Below are 7417 nucleotides of genomic sequence, written 5' to 3' on the forward strand. Positions count from 1 at the left end.
GACTGTCCAAGCCGGGCCTCGAACCGGCAACCTTCCGATTACAAGGCGAACGCCCAACTCTTGATTGTGGCTCAAGAGTCAAGCATACAAATTTACTCCCACTAAAGACACTCCTTTTTTCTGAACCTAGTTTGATTAATTAGTCATGGAATCTTCTGTGTACTTTAAAAATAAGTTACATGATAGTTTTGTTTCCACTTACAGCCTCCCAACTTGAAAAAGCATTTAATATGTTGTGGGCTGTAAAGTGTGCTTAGATGCTGACGATGTAACTGAGTTCTGCCAATTAAAACTAAGAAAGTAAATGAAGTTGAAACAACTAAAGCTTACATATGTTAGAATCAGCTGATACTTCATTATCTTCATGGGTGAGGAGGCGTTTTGCTAAGTGTGTGAAAATACCCAGAATATCCAGATTTCTAATGGATGCACATTAAGATGATCGGCCGTTCCAGTGCTAGATTTCCCCTTTATAAGATGTTATCGAGAGTTGATCTACAGTAGTTTGAAGAAGAAGTCCAGTCTTGTAAAAGTTTATAAACAAAAAGAAGCCATATCTCCCTTGATGTCTAAGGAACTTGGAAAGAAAAGTGTCTGGACTTCTTTAAGTTGCTTGAAGTCTGCAGAGTCTGCAGATTCCTGGCCTGACGAGCTACCTCGTCAGGCCAGGACTGCAGTCTATTTACACCTACAGGCCAGTGGACACTCTTTCAATGATGAGGATGTTCACATCTTGGACAGGGAGGAACGCTGGTTTGAGTGCGGGAGTCAAGGAGGCCATTTACGTGAAAAGGGAAAGACCATCTCTGAATCAAGGAGGGGGCCTAAGGATACATCTTTCGCCATCTTACAAGGCTGCGATTGAAGCCATTCCCCAACTCTCTGTGAATGGGACTCATGGCCACTAATCAGTGGGTTTTGGTCAGTGGTTGTTGATCAATGGTCATGAGAATTTGCATAATTATGATTAAGGAACTGACCTCCCAGTCCATTGTTCCTTCAGTGGGCTGGTTTCAGTCATTATGCAAATGTACTGTTTATATGATTGGGGAAACCTGCAGTCAGCTGAGATTGAAGAAGTCACTTGGATGAGTGACGAAACGTTTCTCCCACAAAACGCTACGTCCAGATGAACAGAATCAACTTTTGGAGATTTACTTACCTGAATGATTGAGCATGCATCAAGACGTTTGTACTGTTGTCTTTCATTTAGTACCACTCAGTAATACTTAACAGTGCAAAAATACTGGTTCTCAGCCATTATTTCTGCACTGTTATATATAATCTTATGTCAAATGTTTTGGCCATTATTGCGCCTCTAAATCGTGTCTATCTCAGCCCCCCTCCCCCCAGCCCTCTCTTTTTACTGGAGGGCTGTTATGATGTCACTGTACACCAAGTGCCTTGTAAATGCAGTGACCCTGACTCATAGGGGACATATGAGTCTGTGTGTATGTGTGAGAATAAAACTATGTCCCCGGGATGTTAGTCAAAGGGCTACCCTTTGTGAAGCCTGTTCACTGTATAGTGTATTTTTCTTCTTTGCCCCCCTCCAAACATCTCCCTTTCCACCACACGTTTGATGTCTGTTGGACATTTTGTTTGACCAAAAAAAAAAAAAAAAAAAGAAAAGAAAAGAAAGAAAAATAAAAGCTTTCAACAACACAACACATGCATGCTCAAAAACCTCCTTAGATAGGAGACAGTGAGGCAGACAAGGCGAGTGGAAGAAGGCAGACTGAAAGATGAGGACAGGGAGCAAATGCAAGTAAGATTAAGAGACTGCGAAAGACCAATAGTGAAAGAGGGGGTGAGGGAGAATTTCCTCCCTTCGGCAGTAGAGATGGTGCCTCTTTCATGTTCTCCATGCTTGGATCTGAAGCTCTGTCTCCTAGCTAGGCCTGGTGTGCATGTGTGGAGCTAAGTGCTGGTTAATTTCCCCTTGGATCCCTCTGATTTCCACCGACAACCCCTCCAACACCACAGCCTCCATGCCTTCTCTGTGTGGCGTGGAGCGAGGACAGTCAATGGACAGTGCTGGTAAGTCTGGAAATGCACCAATAGAGACCGCACTTTGTTTCAGCCACCAGCCTCCTTCTAGACCTCAGGAAGAACTATAGGGGAGTGATTTCCATAAGTAAGTTAAGGAAAAAGTTGCCAGCAAGCCACAAGGGTAGGATCAGAGTCAAGTTGCACTTGAGCCACATACTCAATAAAGATTGGTTTAAAAAGTAAATCAGCTCTCTTGCATGGATTTTGACCTTAAAATGTGTTATAAGATTTGCATTTGGATTTGCCAACTAGATAAAATTTCCACAAAAAAAGGGGTAGAAGCCAATCACAATAAAATACAAGACAAGAACAGTTGTTAGAAAGTTAGTATTTCTCTCAGTATGTCACAGCTTAGCATAGATGCTTTTTGCTCATGTTTCATGAAACATTATTGTCAAACTAAAAAAAGTTATTTGCTTAAATATTATTACCATTTTATATGTACATCTGAACATATCACATCTAAACAAGAGATGGTGCCAAAGTGTCCCTCGGTTGTTTTGTGTTCATTGAAACCATTTTGGAGGATTTTGAGTCAACACACACGTTGTGGGTGCTTTGTAGTGGGGCTCAGTTCAAAGAGTTATCAATCCCTTCAGTCAGCTTTCTCTGTGGATGCATATAAGAAGGGAAGCACATTAATTGCTTTCTAGTTTGTGACCCTAAATGTCTCTGCATTTTAAATAAAAAAAGTTCCAGTCAAACTTCACAGAGAGACATTTTCCAGATTTTGAACTGCTTCTAACTGGTTCATGAGCTATGTTGTGCTTTGATAAATGTTTGCATCTTTGCAGCTACAAACGTTTGCCAGATGTTTACTGTTGCAATGAGAAGGTACACATTTACAGGATGAACATAGATCAGCTGTATTAAAAAGTGTGATTTCAGGTAGTCGCTGAAATATTTTTGAGTTATAATGTGCTACTCAGTCTTTAACCATCGTTTCAAAATCTCTGTTGTTTAGTGGAAGAATTGGGCTTCTAACGCAACGGACCATGTCTTTAGAATTTCTGAAGGTTCCAGATATTAATTTAGAAATCCTTATTATTATGCTTCTTATCACGTACCCAAACCTGAGCGTACACAGCTACTGTTAAATGAGGGGGTATAACCCTCATACTACCCCCTTACTTTTAAAATGTATTCCACTACAGATTACAGAATACATGCCCCAAAATGTATTTTGTAACGTATTGCGTTATGTTACTCAATGAGAGTAACGTATTCTGAATACTTTGGATTACTTAATATATTATCATGCTTTTTACAAGTGCATGAATGTACTATTGCTGTGTGATTTATTACTTTTACTGAAGGTTATTCGCCATACCAATACCAACTAGATTTTTAAATCTTAATATAAAATGAGTAACATTAGGGTGGAAAATAGGTAAGGCTGCACTTTTTGCAGTGATCTTATATAGAAAACTATTTTGCACGAATATAAAACAGGTCTGTGGCTCTGAACCGTAAAGGCATAAAACCGTAAAGAGACCTCTGGCTAACGTCGGGTACCGTGTCGGGTTCCGTGTCGGGTTCCGTGTCGGGTTCGTAGCTGAAAACTAGCTTTACTTTGTTGTCTGGGTCAACTTTGTATATATACATTATATATTTACATGCTTCCAACTCCCGTTTCTGGTCGGTGACATCTCTTACTTTTCTCCCTCCCTGGTGCTCACAGACACATAATGGGTATGTCAGTCCATTCTCCCTGCAGCACAGGCTACACTGCCCATGAGGCTACATTTTTTAGGGCTATGCCTGTAACACTCTGCCTATTGTCTGAATATTAAATCATTTTTGTGAATAATTTTTTATAATATTTCTTCACATTATTATGCGGGCCGCAAGTAGAGGTGACATGGGCCGCGAGATTGAGACACAGACATGAGAGACTCTTAATGCGTGTTTTGTTTGGGTTTCCACCGGCATGGAAACTAAAAATATAGAGTTCATAGCCTTATGAAACAGGAAAATACCATTGTGGTAACTGTATTCTGAATACCACCTTTTAAAACAGTAACTGTAACGGAATACAGTTACTCATATTTTGTATTTTAAATACGTAACAGCGGTACATGTATTCCACTACTCCCCAACACTGGGTATAACAAATAAACACTTGCAAAGCAAACATCACACCTACAGTGGTCTTTCTCAGTATGAAGACTTATTAACTTATAAGAACAAGCTCTTATTAACCTAGCTTGTTCTTATAGACTTTTTCTGCAACTGAAAATTCAAAGTGTTCTTTACAACATGCCTCATTCATAAAAGTTCTTTTTTCGCGCTTTACCTAACTGTTTTCTATCTAACATTCACACTCTGATGGATGCATTGGAGAGCAACTTGGCCTTCGGCATCTCGCTGGCTGCAGACTGAAGCATCAGGGATTGCATCACCAACCATGTGATTTAAACTCTCTGATTAGTAGATGGACCGCTCCACCTCCTGAGCTACACCGCATGCCTTCCACTTTCTTCTTTGTCTGTCTATGGGCAACAACAAATTTCAGCACAGTTTACACTGGCACCCTGTTGGTCAACAGCACCATTGTTAACCCAGACCCCGGCGTATCTGGCATCTAAATCGCATTCTCTATGTTCCTCATGTTTGATTTGGCCAAGCTTCTACACCTGGTTACTTACGCAACCTCCATAGCTCCATAATTATTTCTATACCTTGTCCAAAATCTTTGAGGGTGATTGCAGTCAGTTTAAGTCAAATTGTGATAGTCTGGAGACTGGTTTCTTCCCACCAGGCAACCTGTCCAAAAGTGTTGGTCACTAATATTTGCAAGTGATCACAAAGCAAAAAAAAAAAAAAAGTCTATTTTCTTTTGGTGTGTGTTGTTTATATGTATGTGCATGCATATATTCACAAATGCACATTTTAGAATGTCTTTGCAGTTTGGTGCCTGGATTTTATTCTTGGCATATCTAAACAGGAGACTCTTATGTAGATATTACAGACTGCTTTATTCATTCTCTGCACATCAAACAGGAATGACACAGAGTGCTGTTGTGGGAAGATCACAAGATGAGAGAGGAAAGACAAAGGGTGGGAGTGTGGCATGAAAAAAAAACCCAAAATACAAAACTGAATGCAGCTTCCAGCCACAGCAGAGTTTAGGAGAAGTCTGGAAAGGAGAACGCATTCCAATGCAAATAACAAAATGGCTGCCTTTCATCAACACTCATTTCATTTTGTTAAAAAAACGAAGAAGAAAGTGATGAGATGTCTTTAAATCCACACTTGCAGCGAGCCTTTTGATATGGCAGAAAATGTCCTGGGGATGGATGACAGACAAAGTGTGTCCTACAGTGTGCATTTTCAAATGTGAATCTTCTGCTTGTTTGTTTTTTATTTTTATCTCCGTTTTTGCTCCAAATTCCATTTAAGGGCATTTTTCACACAAACAGGATAATGTGTAAAATCCATCATTTTTGCATAACATATTCTTTTTTTCATGTGCAGTTACAATTCAGCATTTATGCAAAACTCAGAGCTTGAATTGTCAAATCAAGCACAATAATCACATTCACTCCAGTTCCAAGGAACCATAGCTTGCTTCAAGGCAGGGTTAACTTGACTGACCACTTTAAAAAAAAGATTCTGACAGAAACAGGACAATAACCAAAGAAAAACTAATGCACCAGGACAAAAACTTTTTAGTATTTAGATTCTTGGAAGAATCAATTTAGATTCTAATGAATACATGAATAAACACCAGATGCAAATATTCTGCATATGAGGTCCAATCACAACTATTTAAGTTGTGTAGAAATGCAGGATAAGTTTGGAAGTGATTCCATCAGGAGTACTCTCCTTCAGCAGTAAGGTTAGACGCGTACACATGATTTGCCCCCAGGAAACAGTACAGCTTTTCTTTTGCTGGGGTTACAGTTAAGTCCGTGAATATTTTGACTTTTTTCTAATCGCCATTACCACAAGGAATTTTAAATAAAACAACACAGATGCAGCTGAAGTGCAGACTTTCAGCTTTAATCCAGTGGACTGAACAAAAAGACTGCATAAACATACGTAACTAAAGAGTTTTTTTTAATAGAATCCCTTCATTTCAGCTTGAAAGTAATTGGACAAATTAAACAACTCAAAATAAAATGTTCACTTTTAATACTTAGTTGAGAACCCTTTGCTAATGTACTTCACTTCTTTACTAACTCCTGGGCTGCTTTTGCTGTGTGTTTTGGGTCATTGTCCATCTTTATTATGAAACGTCACCCAATCAATTTGACTGTATGCCTCTGAATACCTCAGAATTCATTCGTCTGCTTCTGTCCTGTGTCACATCATCAATAAACACAAATGTCCCAGTGCCACTGGCAGCCATGCACACCCAAACCATTAACCTGCCTCTGTCGTGTTTTACAGATGATGTGGCACGCTTTGGATCATGAGCTGTTCCACGCCTTCTCCATACTTTTTTCTCGCCATCATTCTGGTAGAGGTTGATCGTGGTTCCATCTGTCCAAAGAATGTTTTTCCAGAACTGTGCTGGCTTAGATTTTTATAGCAAAGTCCAATCTATCCTTTCTGTTCTTGGGGCCTATGGGTGGCTTACAACTCATGCAGTGGACCTTCTGTCTTTACCTTCATACAGTCTTCTCCATATGGTAGACTTGGATATTGATTATTATTTTTTATTAATCCTTTATTTATCCAGGTAAAAAATCTCATTGAGATTAAAAATCTCATTTCCAAGAGAGACCTGGCATGATTGCTTACTTCCTGGAGAGTGTGGAGAGAGTGGAGAGTGCACTTGGTTGGCTGTTTTCCACAACTGTTGTCATCTGCGGACATCCAGATCTTTTTGTGTTGCTGAGTTCACCAGTGCTTTCTTTCATGCTCAGGATGTACCAAACTATAGGTTTTGCCGTACCTAATATTGTAGTGATTTCTTGGATGGTTTTTTTTCTCTGTTTAAGGATAGCTTGTGATTACATAATGAAGGAACTGTCTATACCTGCCAAAGAAATAGCCTTTAAGTCAGTTGTCCAATTACTTTTGGTCCATTTAAAAAGAGGGCGGGACATGTTAAGGAGCTCAAATGAAAGCTGAGAATCTAAACATTATATCCATGTCTATTATATAACTATAATTGGAACATGTTTTAGTCCATCCATTTGCTTCCGCTTATCCTTTTCAGGGTCGCGGGAGCTTATCCTAGTTGTCATAGGGCGAGAGGCAGGGTACACCCTGGACAGGTCGCCAGTCTGTCACAGGGCCAACACACAAGGACAGACAACCATACTCACATTCACTCGCACATTCACACCTAGTGGCAATTTGGATTATGCAATTAACCTATCCCCACAAGCTGCATGTCTTTGGATGGTGGGAG

The 7417-nt window shown here is 39.8% G+C and overlaps 1 long non-coding RNA gene across 12 annotated transcripts in view; it reads left to right on the top strand.

Moving 5' to 3' along the window:
* LOC102302168 overlaps window positions 1-7417 on the top strand; it is a 445058-nt gene that overhangs the window by 230721 nt on the left and 206920 nt on the right. The window lies entirely within an intron of this gene.

The sequence above is a fragment of the Haplochromis burtoni genome, unplaced genomic scaffold (assembly GCF_018398535.1).
Source record: "Haplochromis burtoni strain Fernald_Lab_line unplaced genomic scaffold, NCSU_Asbu1 Contig_196, whole genome shotgun sequence".
Classification (NCBI taxonomy): Eukaryota; Metazoa; Chordata; class Actinopteri; order Cichliformes; family Cichlidae; genus Haplochromis; species Haplochromis burtoni.